Source organism: Heptranchias perlo, chromosome 4 (assembly GCF_035084215.1).
Source record: "Heptranchias perlo isolate sHepPer1 chromosome 4, sHepPer1.hap1, whole genome shotgun sequence".
In the NCBI taxonomy this organism is placed as follows: Eukaryota; Metazoa; Chordata; class Chondrichthyes; order Hexanchiformes; family Hexanchidae; genus Heptranchias; species Heptranchias perlo.
In genome coordinates, this window is record NC_090328.1 from 77,678,496 (window position 1) to 77,696,294 (window position 17,799).

Consider the following 17,799-nt stretch of genomic DNA (forward strand, 5'->3'; position numbering starts at 1 on the left):
AAGGCAAGAGATGGAGTCTGTGGGCAAGTGAAGCATCAGGGTAGCACCAGCATAGCTACAAGAGCAAGACAGAGGTTGGGTGTAGTGCAATGAAGGGCATATAATCTCCTCTTTCTGGGAGGGAGAGGGGGCGGGGGAGGATTTGTAGGCACAATGACTGAAAATTGCTTTAAAGGTGTCCTCATAGTGGACTCAGTAGCTAGACAGAACTGTGCCTAAGAACTGCAAATGCCTTTGGGAACAAGGTATTTTCACAATGTCTAGAGAAAGATATGGATGTAGTGGAATTTCCGCATGATTTCTGCTGAGGTATCAGCGTAATCTGGGCCGAATCGAATGAAATAGCGCTAAAGATTGCGGAATTTTAAACATAAGTGAGTTGCGCCCATAACCACATTATGTTGGCGTATCCGCGATCTTTTACGTTGGTTCAAAAGTGCATTTGCCTGAAGCAGTCCCCACCCACAAAACTGGCCATGCCCACAGGTCGGAATGGTGAGTTTCCACCGATTGCACCCGTTTGGGGGTGTTCATCAGCTGACATGTCTGGGTTTTGCAGTTACCAGCAACCTGAGGTTACCAGGGGGCATTAACATGGCTGCTTGTAGATGATTGACACCAAAAGGAGGTGAATGGTTCTGACTCATGTGTCACTCAGATTGCTCAATGGAAAGAGGGGATTTCTTTGAAAATCAAGGGTATACAAGAAGGTGTTTTGATACACCTTCAGGCTTTCAATTTTCATGCTTTTCTTGTACCATTGTTTAAGATGGACTTATCCGGGGCAGAGGATCTGAGAAGAATGGACAACATGTCTACAGAAGGCTCATCACTCCAAAATCCCAGAAGCCAACACCAGCATCCCAGAGGCAGGAAAGCAACCCGCTCAACTGCACAGCTCATTAGGACAAGATTGTATATGTTGTGGAACATTGCTAATCAGCAAGACATAGCCCCTATCCATCCAATAGGCTGGCTATCTAATATTGTTAATTTGTCAGCTATCTAAGAATCCTAAATTAATCTCACCAATTTATATCAATCTCAGACACTAATCTCCACTATAATTTTATGATCAGTGAATCAGATAAGGTGGAGTTAACATGGTACAACTGAAGTGCCTCTCTGTTATTCATTTGTTACTTATCCTATCTACTAATTATTTGCATATTCAGTGTTTAAGTATTGCCAACCATGATTTTGAAAACAATAAACTGTTGTCTGACTTCTTTGATGATTTGGCAAGAAAAGGCTAATTCATTCACTCAGCAGTTTGTGCGTATCACATTTTGAGGTTGGTAAGGTAAATGCCATGGGATCTTCTACGTCCATCTAAGAAGGCAGACGGTTTAACATGTCGCCCCCTCTCTAAGTTCTGCACTGGAGTGTCATTCTCGAGTGGAAATATTATCAATCCTACGTTTTCTGTTAAGTGAGCCCCATCATTGGATGGTTTTCTTGAAACCTGGAATGTGGGCTATGTGTGAATATGGGAGGCTTTGTGATTGTGTGAGAAAGGCAAAGGATTCCTAAATTATCTTTGTGTTGTTAGTCAAGATGCAGCTGGTTGAGATGAAAATATATGTTGCAGTGATGCCCACAGCATTGCCTTTGAAGCAGTTATATTCAAGGTTCACATATCTAGGCAAACTTCCTCAATGAGAATTTTTTTTTCTTATTTCTGCCATTGGCCCTCTCAACTGCCACACGCTGTTCATCTACTCAATCACCTATTCCCAGTCAACCTGAACAGCAGACCGCTGAGGAAGTTTGCCCTCAGATCCAAAGGTAGCAACCTCCTTTGCTGCATCTCCCTGAGCATCACCTTCTGCATGTTTGGTAAAGGGAGTAGTCCTTTTCCACCTAGGGCTTTAGCAGTACCCTTAGCCATCTCTTTCAAGGCAGTAGATTTAAAATTTGATTGAGGATAACTTGCACTGCTGGAATCATCACTGCCACTTTAAGGCACAGCAGCAGCTCTTTAAATCTGCTGCTGCAGTGGATATGCTGCCTCTGTGGCCTGTATGTTCCCAGTGAATGGCCCTATCCACTCTGGGAATGATGAATAATTATTTAAATATAAGCAGACCTCATAAAATCTCGTGAGTACCATGTGCACCCGACGCAAGGTATGTTGACACTCTTCTGGGTGTGCCGCAACTCCAGATAGAAATTCAGCTTTAAAGTCTTATCCATTTGATGTACTCTTTGTAAAATTGCAAGCTGTGTCAGAAATTAATTTTGTATCACGCATATAAAAATTAATCAGCTGCACCCAGTTTCTGATGTGCTGGGTAACTTGTTTATGCTGAAACGCTAGGAATGGGTTGCTTGTCTGCTAGTTCTTGGGAAAATGCCAGACAAGGTTACAAAGGTTACAGATATCTTTGTTTTCATCACGTTTGGCAAATGTTGCTTGATTAATAGCACTGCCCAGCTAACAGCAGTCATTGCACTCAAAAAAAAAGTAGGTAATTGTGGGAAGCATTCTGAGACATTTGAGCAGTGTGTTAATGCATGTATTGTACTAATTCTGCAAGTCATGGTTATGTCAGCGAAATACATATTTTGAAACAAATGATACTTCCAGCAACAGAGTTACAAGAGTGTTGTATTGTCTAATCATTACACACCTTCTATGAAAGATTAGGGGCCAGAAATTGGGGTGTCTAGCACCCGTTGTTTCAGCAAGATGTGGCCTCTCGAAGTGTCAAGATGGCGACTTGGCTGCGCATGCACATTTCTAGCTTGACGTGAGCCCGACGCCATCTTGGTATAGGTATTAGCGTATGCGCAGAGAGCGAATGCTGGCAACATGTAAAGTAAGAAGAAAATGGATACAATCAGTGTGCAATGCTGATTTAAAGTGATAGACACCATTTTAGGACTTAACGTTCCACTCAACGCACAGTTTTAACCGCGACCATCTTTAAACCGTCTATTTAAAGGGACCATGCATGATTTACAGGTTAGTTCTGGATTATTGCTTTTGGATGCTTTTTGGATGTCTCCTACACTTGAATACTAGGTCGAGGGGACATAGCCTAACATTTAGAGCCAGGACGTACAGGAGTGAAGTTAGGAAACGCTTCTACACAAAAGGTGGGAGATGTTTGGAACGCTCTTATGCAAACAGCAGTCGATGCTCGCTCAATTGTGAATTTTAAATCCGAGATTGATAAATTTCTGTGAACCAAGGATATTAAGGGATATGGGGCTAAGGTGGGTATGTGAAGTTAGGACTCAGGTCAACCATGATCTCATTGAATGGTGGAACAGGCTCGAGGGGCTAAATGCCACTGCTACTTGCTGCCTCCTGTTATGTGCCACCTTCTCCTGCAAGAAAGCGAAATGTGTGTCTGGGTGATGTGCCTGTCATGGTTGAATAGCTGCCAGGGTGTGTGGTCTGTGAGTTGTGGGTGTGCAGCTTGCAACAGTGGTAATGTGTAAGGGTGAGAGGAAGCATCTGATTGGCAGAGTTAAGTACTGATGGAAAGAGTTTGTTGGTATGTGGGTGATGGGGGGTGTAGAGTGTGGAGCAATAGATGCAGCTAGTGGTGCAGTTGGTAGGCGACGCCACTTGACAGTTGACCTCACTCAGCTTGACCACTCATGTCAAAGCATTGAACTTCCTCCTGCACTGCATCCATGTTCGTGGTGCTATGCACCTGGTATTGATTTCGTCTCCCACTGCCTTTTGAGCATATGTTTGGAGGGCCTCTTGCCCCCCTGTGGATATAGGATGTCCCTCCTTCTGTCCACCTCTTGCACCAAGGTCTCTGGTGCATCATCAGAGAACCTTGGTGCCCGCACTCTCGTAGGCCAGGTACAAACTCAGATCAGTAGATTGGTGAGGTCTTACATGCAGATTGGAGGATGCAGGATTTATTAGTGTGCAAGCTTTATTCAATGTTTTAACATAACTCATCAGTTTGTAAACATAGGTACGGGACCTGCATCTGTGTTTTATGTGTGCGATGTCTGATCGCCGTTCAGACTCTGTGCAGACAGCAGACTGTTATTTTCAGCAAATAACAGGTTCCGGCTACCTTTAAGAGATTTTAAGAGACATCCTCCCTTTAAGAGATTCGGACTCTCCCTGCTGGTGGAAAGTGCGCATTTCCTTGAATCCTCTTGTCAGGCCTGGTTTTTAACGCTACAGTTAGTTAAGTACTCAGGCCGGACGAATGTCTCATCCTGCCTGCACAGGAAGCACTGGGCGCAGGTTAGTCGTGGATTGCATTACCCGGGCCCGATTATTGGCCTTGTCCAATTTAACCCCCAAAGATTGCTGTTAGTTGACTGTATATAGGATAACAATTCAGAAAGTACTTAATTGGATGTAAAACACTTTGGGACATCCTGGGGCCATACAAGATGCTATATAAAAGCAAATTCTTTCTTTCTTCTTTCTACCTCCGGTCTTGCCTTGAAATTCCATTCTCTTTGTTTACACTTGTAACAGTTTCAGACGTGACACCAAATGGTAATCAATGTCTCATTTATTATTAGTTAAATCAAACATGTAAAAGCATAAAATATTAGACAACAAAGATCGAAACAATATTATCCCCTTTGATCTCTGAGCAGAATTCGTAATTAAGTTGGCGATGTGGTCGTCTCAAGTTTTTCGACAGTGAAGTAGTCTTCTGATAGTCAGGTGTTCTCCTGATAGCGGTGTTGACTTCAGAAAGCTAGGTGTTCTTTCGACAATTATGAGGTCTTCGCTGATTCCTCTGCCCTGAGCTCAAAAGACATTGGTTTTTTTATATCCCCCGGCAGTTACCTCACCCCATATATGAAACAATATTCATAAGACCCTTATAGATTAACAAAGTTGTTTTTCAAAGAATTCAAGATGGTCAGCTTGTTTTAATATTACTCATTTAACCACAAGACCCTTCGCAAGGTTATTTTTCAAGGTGACCAGTTTGTTTGGCTGTGTTCGTCTAGCTATCTCATCATTGTCCTGATCTTATCACTATCTTTGGATTATTGTTCTGCTTTTGGGTCATTGTTTCTCTTTTACCAATGAGAGTTTAACAATGAGAGTAACAAGTGTCAGTCACTGATCAAAGGTTAACAGTTTACAATTCAGCAAAATAAGCCTCACACTCAACATAGCCTGCAGAGCATGATGGTTAGTAGCATGAAGAAAAAGATGTCAATTTTTCCTTATATCCAATATTCTTACATCTTGTATCTGAAAATGGTCCTATTCCATCCACTGTGACTAAACCAGTCAGAGATGACCCATCCATTCTGTCACTGGATGGGTTGAAGATACTGTTGGAACTGCCTATTGCATTGGTTTACTTAACTGTCTGTTTAACAGTTTATTAATCTGTGAATATTAATACATATCTATATAGTAGTACACATTAAAAGAAAACTGACACATGAAAGTTCTCATTTCAGTTTATGTTGTCATGGCATAACTCCAGTTGAATAACTCAAGTCCTATGTAATAGTCTATCTGTACCAGTTTTGCATCCAGTGACTAGGTCAACAATTAAACTCAAATAACTTGTAGTATATTCTTCTTTTCAGGAGTGTATACAGTTATTGAGAGTACCCAGGATCACATAGGCAGTAATCTGGCAGAGCGGATCTCCCAATTTTCATTCCATTGATTCCATTGAATTGTATAATGGATGGTGATCTTCTCTGCCAGATTACTGCCCATGCAGTGAAGTTGAAAGTGTACCCTATATCACATTATATTTCTAATACATGCTTTTAGGGTACATTTGCATGTCTGGGGAGGCGTCCACATCACCAAAGGTCATTGGATACTAATTTGTGAACCCCTGAAAAGCAAAAGTGCCTAAAATATTTCTTGTACTGTTTATTATGTATTTCCAAATACCATAACAGGGACTTCTCCTGAGGACTCAGCAGGTTTCCATGCTTATGTGATCATTCAATAGCTAAGCAATTCAGATCAGAATGTTTCAGATTTGCTTCCTGGACTATGCTGAATTAGTTCATCTCAGCCAGGACAGCAGTAGGGGTCCAAATGGTTTTCCTTAGTGCCTGGGTCGGGGAGGGGAAGGTCAACCAGAGTTCCTGCTTCTGATCACTATCTAGCAAACCGTGTGGACATCCAGTGAGGTTAGGATTGGGCACAACTTGAAACTTCGTGGCCTCCACCCCAGGTTAATTAGCCTGGCAATATTTACTGCGGAGGAGGTATTGGAGGGTAACTGGTCTGTGGTACTGTACCCCCGCAGAACTGTACCACAATAAGGAATCAATGTTTTCAGAAGAGGAGGTAGGAATTTGACACAGAAGATTGGCCCAAAAAACACATAACAGTGAATTGTGTATTTTTAAATTTCAATCAAAAAATTAATTTGGTATAAATAGTTTGTTAACAGTGTTAATGATGTACAAATAATATCACTTGTGAACTTAATCGTAACCTGACTTCAATGAGCAATTCTTATGTGGTCAGATTTACTTGTGGAAGAAAAATCAAATGCCATTATGTATTCAGTATATATTCAAATCAGATTTTTAAAAGATGCTAATTACAATGAAGAAAACATCTGTCCCTATCTCCCAGTAGGATATCAACTGATTTATTATTCCTCAGATGATAAGCATTGTAGATTAAAGGCAATTTTCATTAGTTCTGAGCCACATATTTACACCATGTCAGCACTGATGTCATACTTATATGAAACCCATAGTCACAATGGTAAAATTTTACATTCAAGTATCCTGGTGAGAGTTTTTTTTAACTGCAAGATTCACTCTGGGGTCTAATTTACTCTGGAATTAACAGCGTATTTTAAATTGCCTTCATTTACCTCAGCCTTTCAAGAAAACCTTCTTAAACAAATAAAACCAAATTCAAATATCTTGTTGTGATACTTAATATTGCTTCTCTTCTTTCTTATATTGTCAAATGAGTCCATTTCTAAACTATCCCTTGTGGTTAAGGATGTGCCCATTCAAAGATGTTTTTAAAAAAAATCGAAGAGACGGTCGCTAACCCTCTGAACACTGTACCAACAAACAGAGAATTGAAACACTGCTTCACAGCCAATGTTTAATACAAAAAAAAACAGATTTAGCCTCAATTTCTTACTAATATAATAACAACAAGTGATATGCACATAAAAGGTGCAATGCCAAATAGTTTGGCTGATAAATTTTGACCTGTCCAAGATACAAACCTCCATGTAGCATACTTTGGGTTCTGGTTCCTACTTGTGAATATCCGTTCATTCTGAAATTTTGGTTTTTCAAAATGGAATTTTTGGGATAAAAATATTTTATTTAGTGAATGCATAACTGTTCTCGTAAGATCAGAAATTTCAAAGGAGCAAGATTTGGCATTCTGCCCAAGTAAGACCACCTGTTCTGGTATCTTTTATGTACTGATTTGAATTTGTTTCATGTGCTGAGTAGAGGACACTTTCTTGTTGGGGCCCTCATATCCACACCATCTCTCTATTGCCACAATTGGTAGAGGAGTTGAATATTTTAGGGTTATGACACTAACACACTTGATTCCATTTATTGTTATGAAGTTTTCTAATGTACTTCTTTCAACCTTGATGTATTCTGCCCTATGAATCTTAGCCCTTCAGCTAAGTTTCTCAAAAAAAAATGCAGATTATGGAATAAGAACAAAATCATAAGCAGCGTGAGGTGATTTCCCCACATCAGTTTTCTAGCATTCCCACCTGTCCTGCGGTAGTTATTCCTTACTGGTTTACCAGTCATCTACTATTGTTCATATATGAGTTTGATGGAGTATCGGCAGACTATTCTACTGTGGTTGACGTCACAGCTAAGTCTAAGTCTTATGTAACATCCACATGCATTTCTTACCCAACATCCGCATGTGTACTTCCAGCTGAGGCTGCTGGATAGCAGTCAGGAGCAGCTACCCTGATTAACTTTCCCCTCACTACCATAGCGGCAATGAGGCCAATTGTAATGCCCCTACTGCTACCCCGACTGAGATCAGCTAACTTGACACACCTGGGATCACTGAATAAATTCATTGAGTCCTCTGGAGAGCTATGAAAAATGTTGCACACTATAGCTGAGATTGTCTGCCCATTACTCCTTATTTTTTGGGCAGCAATTGGGTGGCTGGATGTGGAAAATGGGGAAAGTCCCAGCCTGCTGGAAATTAATTGTGTTTGTACCCTAATGCACTTTCTTTAGGGGGAACCAGTTACGGTAGAAGAGACCACCCCACTTCATTTAAATATGCACTTGGGTCATGTTCATCCTGCACACCATTTCCTACAGTTCTAGTGTGCAGGTTATCTGACACAAAGAATGACCATTTGAAATAGACATCCGAAGTTGCTAGGTGGTAGTATTTATCCTGCAGGTCATGAAAAGGAGGACACAAAAATATAAAGGCAAGTGTATTTTGGCCATTTCAATGTGTATTTTTTTTCTGTTGACACTTAGGTTGTCATGAACTTTTGTGCCAGTTGATATAAATGATGTATTTTCTCCTCACCAATAGTACTTGCATGAATGGGTTTCACAACGGGAATCCTCCTGTCTGATTGTAAGAAGAGGAGGACCTAAGGAGGGATGCCAGGCAGCTCAGGGTGCACATGAGGTGCTCTGTGTCTACCTGCTGGTACCCCCACATCCACATCTGCAGACAGAGGTGAAAAACCTCACTTTGGCAGACAGTTAGATCCAGTGGAGGATCCACTTCCCACAGGAAGCTGTGACAGCAGATGGCATCACTAATGTATGAAAATGTCTGACAAACTAAAATGTTGGATGCTTCCTCAAACACCCAATCACAGTATTGCGCAGACACAGAAAATACACAGCTAAGCAGTCACGTCTCTACACTGAGATATCCTGTTGCTTGGAGACAAGCAGAAGATCAAAGGCATACCTTGGTTTCATAACAGGGCTGTGTTTATCCTACCTTTACAATACAGTCATAGATCAATACAAAATCTACAGCTAAGTTTCACTAAGAACCGACCGGGAGTGCATGTCTACCTGCAGTTAAATCTGAACCAGATTCACTCTGAAATGAAATGAAAAATTAGAAATTACATTCAGTTTTGGAGATTCCATTTCAGAAGCAATGAAGGAAGGTCTTTTTAAAAAATGTCTAACAGTTATCACTAATTGTTATCACGAAGCTGAATTGCAATACCTTTACCACAATCTTTAATGAACAGAAACTGACAATACAAAGCTGGTTATTGTTCAGTGAAGTTGCAAGTTTTTTTTGATGGTAACGTTAAATTGGGGATTAGTTCAATACTGCATTTAAATCTGATCAATGCAAAAAAAATTCTTGCTATTTTTCTCTGTTTATCTTCTCATTCCAGTGGAATGAAAATCTGGAGGCTTCTACACTGAGTGGGCGATGCACTCTGGCGGTGAAGTTGAAATTTTCCTCATAGCATCTTACCAGGTACAGTTACATAGGCGTCAGCAATGGCCATTTTTCATACATGAGTTGAGACACTGCCTAATTTCCCATGGTTTTGTGGTGGTAGACAGAATAGAATGGGGCTGTAATGCCTACTGCCTCAAAACCACTAGTGACCAGAATTATCCTCCCAAAAAAATTGCAAGTTCCCCTTAAGGCTCACCGGGATCCCACCCAGCCTCATTTAAATGGAGTTATATGGGCATGGCTAACACCTCTAACCCGTTTCACCCAACTATATAAGTGGCAGCAGGGGCAGTATGACAATATGAGAAATTGGGATATATCCTGAGTGTCCCATGAATGGTTCCATAGCACTGTATTATTTTTCAGTGAGAATCCCAAAGAATCCCACGCCAGTCCACCTCTTAGTGGCAGTATAAGCACCACTAAGGTGGAGTTGAAATTTTCCCCATAGCATCTTAACAGGTACAGTTATATAGACATCAGCAATGGCCATTTTTCATACATGAGTTGAGAGCTTGAGCAGAGAGGTTGGGAAAAACAGAGAGACTCTAACGGAGTGAAGCGCTAACAGAGTGAGGACATTCAACTGGGAATTTGGTGAGTGTGGGAATTAGGTGCAGAGGGGGAAGGAGGTGCTAAGAGATTTAAACCAAAGAACTAGAGACTAAGACTGAGCGGAGCATGAAGGGAGCCATATGAGGAATCAAAACAAGACAAGGAGGAGCGCCGAGGGTAAGTCAGTAAGTATTTAGTTCATTGGTTAGTGTTTTTAGTTTTTAGTGGTTATTGTGATTATTAGTTGCTATTGGGGATAAAAAGAGCTGGAGCGGAGGCCTGAGAACAGAAGGAGTGGGACCAGCAACCGAGAGCAGAGCGGGGATATAAAGGAGAGGGACCAGTGACCGAGAGCAGAGAGGGGATATAAAGGAGAGGGACCAGTGACCGAGAGCAGAGCAGGGATATAAAGGAGTGGGACCAGTGACCGAGAGCAGAGCGGGGATATAAAGGAGTGGGACCAGTGACCGAGAGCAGAGCGGGGATATAAAGGAATGGGACCAGTGACCGAGAGCAGTGCGGGGATATAAAGGAGAGGGACCAGTGACCGAGAGCAGAGCGGGGATATAAAGGAGTGGGACCAGTGACCGAGAGCAGAGCGGGGATATAAAGGAATGGGACCAGTGACCGAGAGCAGAGCGGGGATATAAAGGAGAGGGACCAGTGACCGAGAGCAGAGCGGGGATATAAAGGAGAGGGACCAGTGACCGAGAGCAGAGTGGGGATATAAAGGAATCGGAGCAGTGACCGAGAGCAGAGTGGGGATATAAAGGAGTGGGACCAGTGACCGAGAGCAGAGCGGGGATATAAAGGAGTGGGACCAGTGACCGAGAGCAGAGTGGGGATATAAAGGAGAGGGACCAGTGACCGAGAGCAGAGCGGGGATATAAAGGAGAGGGACCAGTGACCGAGAGCAGAGCGGGGATATAAAGGAATAGGACCAGTGACCGAGAGCAGAGTGGGGATATAAGGGAGAGGGACCAGTGACCGAGAGCAGAGCGGGGATATAAAGGAGTGGGACCAGTGACCGAGAGCAGTGCGGGGATATAAGGGAGAGGGACCAGTGACCGAGAGCAGAGCGGGGATATAAAGGAGAGGGACCAGTGACCGAGAGCAGAGCGGGGAATATAAAGGAGAGGGACCAGTGACCGAGAGCAGAGCGGGGAATATAAAGGAGAGGGACCAGTGACCGAGAGCAGAGCGGGGATATAAAGGAGAGGGACCAGTGACCGAGAGCAGAGCGGGGATATAAAGGAGTGGGACCAGTGACCGAGAGCAGAGTGGGGATATAAAGGAGAGGGACCAGTGACCGAGAGCAGAGCGGGGATATAAAGGAGAGGGACCAGTGACCGAGAGCAGAGCGGGGATATAAAGGAATGGGACCAGTGACCGAGAGCAGAGCGGGGATATAAAGGAGAGGGACCAGTGACCGAGAGCAGAGCGGGGATATAAAGGAGTGGGACCAGTGACCGAGAGCAGTGCGGGGATATAAGGGAGAGGGACCAGTGACCGAGAGCAGAGCGGGGATATAAAGGAGAGGGACCAGTGACCGAGAGCAGAGCGGGGATATAAAGGAGTGGGACCAGTGACCGAGAGCAGTGCGGGGATATAAGGGAGAGGGACCAGTGACCGAGAGCAGAGCGGGGATATAAAGGAGAGGGACCAGTGACCGAGAGCAGAGCGGGGAATATAAAGGAGAGGGACCAGTGACCGAGAGCAGAGCGGGGAACATAAAGGAGAGGGACCAGTGACCGAGAGCAGAGCGGGGATATAAAGGAGAGGGACCAGTGACCGAGAGCAGAGTGGGGATATAAAGGAATGGGACCAGTGACCGAGAGCAGTGCGGGGATATAAGGGAGAGGGACCAGTGACCGAGAGCCGAGCGGGGATATAAAGGAGAGGGACCAGTGACCGAGAGCAGAGCAGGGATATGAAGGAGTGGGACCAGTGACCGAGAGCAGAGCGGGGATATAAAGGAGAGGGACCAGTGACTGAGAGCAGAGCGGGGATATAAAACTGAGACCAACTCAAACACAGGCATATGTTTGAAAGAGTGACATCAGAGGACAGCAGGTTGGTGAGTAATACATTTTTTTTTGCTCTCTAAGCTAGGGGAGTGGTTTAAACTAGGAACTAGGAACCTATAACTTACTAATACTTTATTAAATTAATAACTTAAACTAGATAAATTAATTAGTTTAAAAAATAATTAAAAATAAAACAATTAATTAATTACATAAAAATTTAATTAAGTAAATAAATAAAACAAGGTTAGGTAGAGATAGCAGTGCAGGTGGTGTGCCGTAACTGCGGCATGTGGGAGTTTGTGGAGAGCAGCATGATCACAGGCAACCACATCTGCAGTAAGTGTCCGCAACTCGAGGAACTTCGACTCAGAGTTGTTGAGCTGGAGTCCGAGGCAGGTAAGGGGACCTCAGGTGCAGTGGTGGAGGAGCCTCAGCCTTTGCCCTTGTCCAACAGGTACGAGGTACTTGCTATCTGTGTGGATGAGAAAAAAGACCGCAGGGAGGATGGGCTAATTGATCACGGCACCATGATACAGGAGGCCATTCAAGTAGGGAGAGCGTAAAGGAGTGTGGTAGTATTAGGGGATTGATGAGGTCTGGTATGCAGATTGGTGGATGTGGGATTTTGTGGCGCACAACCTTTATTCAATGTTTTAACATAACTCATCAGTATGTAAACATAGGGATGGGACCTGCAGTTGAGTCCTCAGGCCTGACGAAAATCTCGTCCTGCCTGCGCAGGGACCATTGCGCGCGGGGTAATAGCGGATCGTGCTGCTCCCGCCCAAAAACAGGACCTATCCAATTTTCCCCCAAGAGAGTTTAACAAAGGTAATAGGGCATTAATGACTAAGGTCATATCAGGGAAAAATAGTAAAAAGTTAAAATTAAAGGCGCTATATCTGAATGCGCGAAGCATTCGTAACAAAATAGGTGAATTAGTGGCACAAATAGAGATAAATGGGTTTGACCTAGTAGCCATTACTGAGACATAGTTGCAGTGTGATCAAGGTTGGGAACTAAGTATTCCAGGGTACTTGACTTTTAGAAAAGATAGGCAAAATGGAAAAGGAGGGGGTGGGGTAGCCCTGATAATAAAGGAGGAGATAAAAGCAGTAGTGAGAAAGGATCTTAGCTCAGAAAATCAGGATGTAGAATCAGTATGGGTGGAGATAAGAAATGACAAGGGGCAGGAAACACTGGAGGGAGTAGTTTATAGGCCCCCTAACAGTAGTTATAGTGTTGGACAGAATATAAATCAGGAAATTAGAAGAACATGTAACAAGGGTAATGCAATAATCATGGGGGACTTTAATCTTCATATAGACTGGGCAAACCAAATTGGCTAAAATAGTTTGGAGGACGAGTTCATGGGATGCATTCGAGACTGTTTTCTAGAACAATATGTGGAGGAACCAACTAGGGAAGAGGTTATTTTAGATCTAGTATTGTGTAATGAGACAGGGTTAATTAGTAATCTTATAGTTAATGGACCCATGGGGATGAGTGATCATAACATGATAGAATTTCATATTGAGTTTGAGTGATGTAGTTAAGTCCAAAACTAGGATCTTAAATTTAAACAAAGCCAATTATGTAGGTATGAGGGGCGAGTTGGCTAAGGTTGATTGAGAAATTAGATTAAAAAATATGATGGTAGATAAGCAATGGCAAACATTTATAGAAATAATTCATAATCCTCAATGAATATACATTCCCATAAGGAATAAAAACTCCACGGGAACTGTGATTCAACTGTGGCTAACTAGAGAAGTTAAGGATAGTATTAGATTAAAAGAAGAGGCTTACAATGTTGCCAATATGAATAGCAAGCCTGAGGATTGGGAGTGTTTTAAAAATCAGCAAAGGATGACGAAGAAATTGAAAATGGGTGTAAACTAGCAAGAAATATAAAAACAGATTGTAAGAGTTTCTACAAGTATGTAAAAGGGAAGAGATTAACGAAAGTAATCCTTGGAGGTAGAGACAGGAGAAATTATAATGGGCAATAAAGAAATGGCAGAGACGTTAGACAAATATTTTGTATCTGTCTTCACAGTAGAAGACACAAAAAACATACCAGAAATAGTGGGGAATCAAGGGTCTAATGAGAGTTAGGAACTTAAAGTAATTAAGATTAGTAAAGAAAAAGTACTGGAGAAATTAATGAGACTAAAAGCCGATAAATCCCCTAGACCTGATGGCCTACATCCTAGGGTTTTAAAAGAGGTGGCTGCAGAAATAGTGGATGCATTGGTTTTGATCTTCCAGAATTCCCTAGATTCTAGAACGGTCCCTGTGGCTTGGAAGGTAGCAAATGTAACCCCGCTATTCAAGAAAGGAGGGAGAGAGAAAACAGGGAACCACAGGCAGTTAGCCTGACATCAGTTGTTGGGAAAATGCTGGAATCCATTATTAAGGAAGTGGTAACAGGACACTTAGAAAATCATAATATGATTAGGCAGAGTCAACACGATTTTATGAAAGGGAAATCGTGTTTGACAAATTTATTAGAGTGTTTTGAGGGTCTAACTCGCAGGGTAGATAAAGGGGAACCAGTGGATGTGGTATATTTGGATTTTCAAAAGGCATTCGATAGGTGTTACATAAGATTAGGACTTCTGCTGCTATATTTAATCAGTTCTGCAAAAAGTACAGTTTTGAACATGTGCCATGGCTTTCCCAGTGAGAATTCCTCAATTCCTATGTTATGCACAGGTAGAGGATGAGGGATTGGAAGAGGCTAGACTGGATGCACTGAGAGTGAGACATCACAGAAGACATTTGTTTCCTACACGTAGATACCCACTGAACAGGGTTTACAGACCAAGAGGGGCTTCCTTCTACTCCTCTGCATGCCAGTGCCTCAGAAGCTCCCCCTCAGCGGCAACTGGGGAGATATGTCAGCTGCTGGAGATATGTCAGCTGCTGGCTGAATACATGCAGTCCACTTCCACCAGGAAAGCAGCATTGTCTCTACCAGTCAAGGTCACCACTTTCTTGAATTTCTTTGCCGCTGGATCCTTTCAGGCATCATCTGGAGTGCTTTGCCACATAGTCAGGCAGCTGCTCACCATTGTACGAAGAAGATCACTGATGCTCTCTCCAGTGCGCAGTTAATTTCCTTTAAAATGGAGCCAGATAAACAAAGAGAGAGAGAGCCAACCAATGCTACAGACAAACAGGGATCATCCAGCGGCAAGGAGTAACTGATGGAATGCATGTAGGATTCAAAGCCCCATATGAGAACCCTCTCAATTTCAAGAACAGGAAACACTGTCATTCCATTAATGTGCAGCCAGTATGCAATGCTAATCACCTTATCCTGCACATGAATGCCCACTACCCAGGAAGCTACCATGACACTTTCATCATGTGTCACTTCACCATACAAGTCCTGATGACTCAAAGCCCTGTATCAGGATGGTTGGTGATCAGGACTATCACCTGCAGCCAAGACTTGTGACTGCCATTAAGTCTTCCACAGACTAAGGGGGCATTGGATATAATGAGGCCCATGCCACTACAAGAACAATAAGAAGTAGGCATTCTCAAGTCTCATTGTAGGTGCTTGGATAAATCTGGTGGAGTCCTGCAAGACCTCGCAACAAGAGTATACCGAATCATTGTAACTTGTTATGTACTATAATAATAGGAAACTGATGATGAAGAGGGGGAGAAGGATCTCCCTCCCCATAGCACGAGGCTGCACAGAAATGGGCAGACACGAAACAGAACAGCCAGTAACCAAAGAAAGGGGGCACAACTTATAGTCTAGAGCTTTCAATTAATAAAAGTTAATGCACCAAATAAAGTGACTTCACACCTGCCTGCTCCCTCCTCACAAAGTCCTTTATTGTCAGAGACAGTATTTTCTTCATAAGACAGACGTCTGTCTTTCCCTTGCTATCATTCAGGTGTTAAAAGTCAGCAAGCATATATGGAAATAAACTCTGAACTCTATGTGGTCAAACAGTGTTTACTTTGCACAGAAAGAACAAAAGCATTAATTACCTGTAACTACTTCTTGCCACTGTGTCTGCCCTTTGGCCTGCTCCTAATCTACTACTTTTATGAAGTGTTCCCTGAGTGAGATGAGGCTGAGTGATGGAAGGCTGCGAAGGTTCTCCTGGAGCTTTAGATGCCTGAGATGACTCTTGTCTCAGTGAAGCTGCTGTCCCAGGGAGACCAGTTTCTGCCAGGCTTTCCCTTACTGGTGCAAAGGGTGCCAAGCCCACATCTGAAGCTCCCTCATGTGTAGGCATTGGAAGGGGCCATAAGAAAGCAGACTCATTACCATTCTTTGAAGAGGCAACAACATCTGTGATCACTCCTTGAACCCCACTGGTAAGGGCACAGGCTCTGAGGTGCTATTGGTCAGCGTCATCACCGATCTAATAATCCAATCAGTTCTTGGAAGCCCCGTGAACGTGTCCTGTTCAAAACATCTATTGCAACACTGTTAATTGCCATTCCAGAAGCCACCAATGTCCTAAGAAGCACTTTCTGGCATCTTGATTCCGCAGAAATAATCTGGACTGTCACTGTCTTCAAGGTGTTCTCTACTTGTGAGAAACTTCCTGCAATGTGTTGCAGATGTGGGTGGTGGAATTCCCCCACTTGTCCATCAATTTCAACCGTACACAAGGAAACTGTCTCCATTGAGATCAATGGTCCCTAATCATAGCCCTTTTGAAGACCAGGCCCCTGAGATCTGGGTGCTTAGACATCTCAGCGAAGAGCAGTTATTTCTACCCTCTGCGGAGAAATGGCACCCTCCCCCTCTTCCACTTCCTGGTCCACGTACTTACGAGTGTTCTGTGCTTCACCCTGAGAAAACCATTCCAGCTTTCTAAATACTGCCTCCCAGGGCTGGTGCTGGAATAGATGAGATGCAACGATAGAGTTGGTGAGGATAGGGCAGCAGCTGTGGCAGGGCACATGCCAGCAGATGGAAATCTGAAAGTGCCGAGGTGATAATCTGAGTGGGTGACCTCATTGCACCTGTTTTCCACCCAGGCAGCCATCTTACTGTGCCCAAACAGCATCAGAAACATGTCCAATGCCATATTGGTTTGGGCAATGTAGAGGCGTCCCTGGCAGCCACCTAAAACAGGCATTCGGCCCCTTGAATTTGCTAATAAGATGCCTAGCACCTGTTCTAGGATCCAAACTGGAAATTGGTTTGCCTTGAGCGCAGCAAGTGTCGGACCTTCCTGCATTCAGGATTACTTGATCTACATGCAGCCTAACTTGCAGTCCTTAAAGGGACCGCTGGAGGCTACCACCAAAAAGGTAAGTTTTTAAAAAATGACTTGCCTTAATGTGGAGCCAGGTGGAGTAGGAGTGCTCTTCCATGCTCCACATTAAAACTGGGGGCCGTTGCCAGCCACCTCTCAACCCCCCCACCACGCCCGATTGCCTCCCCCACTCCCCACCCCCTCCCCGGACTCACCTTCGGCCCTCGTCCCAGCTGGCCAATCTTGGTAACCCCTGCGGCTGGTGAACTGCCTCCTGGACTGCAACTAGCATGCGTAGTTAATGAGCCCGGCGGAACAATTTGCTGTGGTCCTGCTGCCGGCCTCATTAGGCACATGCTGTGTGTGATGCACCTGGAACGCGAACTGATTCAGGAACAGTCCAATTTCTAGGCCATTGTGCCTTTAAATCAAGTGTTCTTGAAGGCCAACAGAACACTTTGTGTGTTTTCCCCCTCCCCCCAACCGGCAAGCTGCCTGTGAGGGCTGGTTCAATGCTTGCAGCTTGTCAGCATTATGCAGTTACGGCTTGGCATCAAAATGGCTCAGG

The 17,799-nt window shown here is 43.6% G+C and overlaps 1 long non-coding RNA gene across 1 annotated transcript; it reads left to right on the forward strand.

Moving 5' to 3' along the window:
* Positions 1-2,693: 2,693 nt before the first annotated feature.
* LOC137320526 (uncharacterized) lies at positions 2,694-15,939 on the forward strand. Its single transcript, XR_010962569.1, has 3 exons — positions 2,694-2,968; positions 9,339-9,424; positions 14,710-15,939. It is a non-coding gene; the product is annotated as an uncharacterized lncRNA (long non-coding RNA).
* The last annotated feature ends 1,860 nt before the right edge of the window (positions 15,940-17,799 follow it).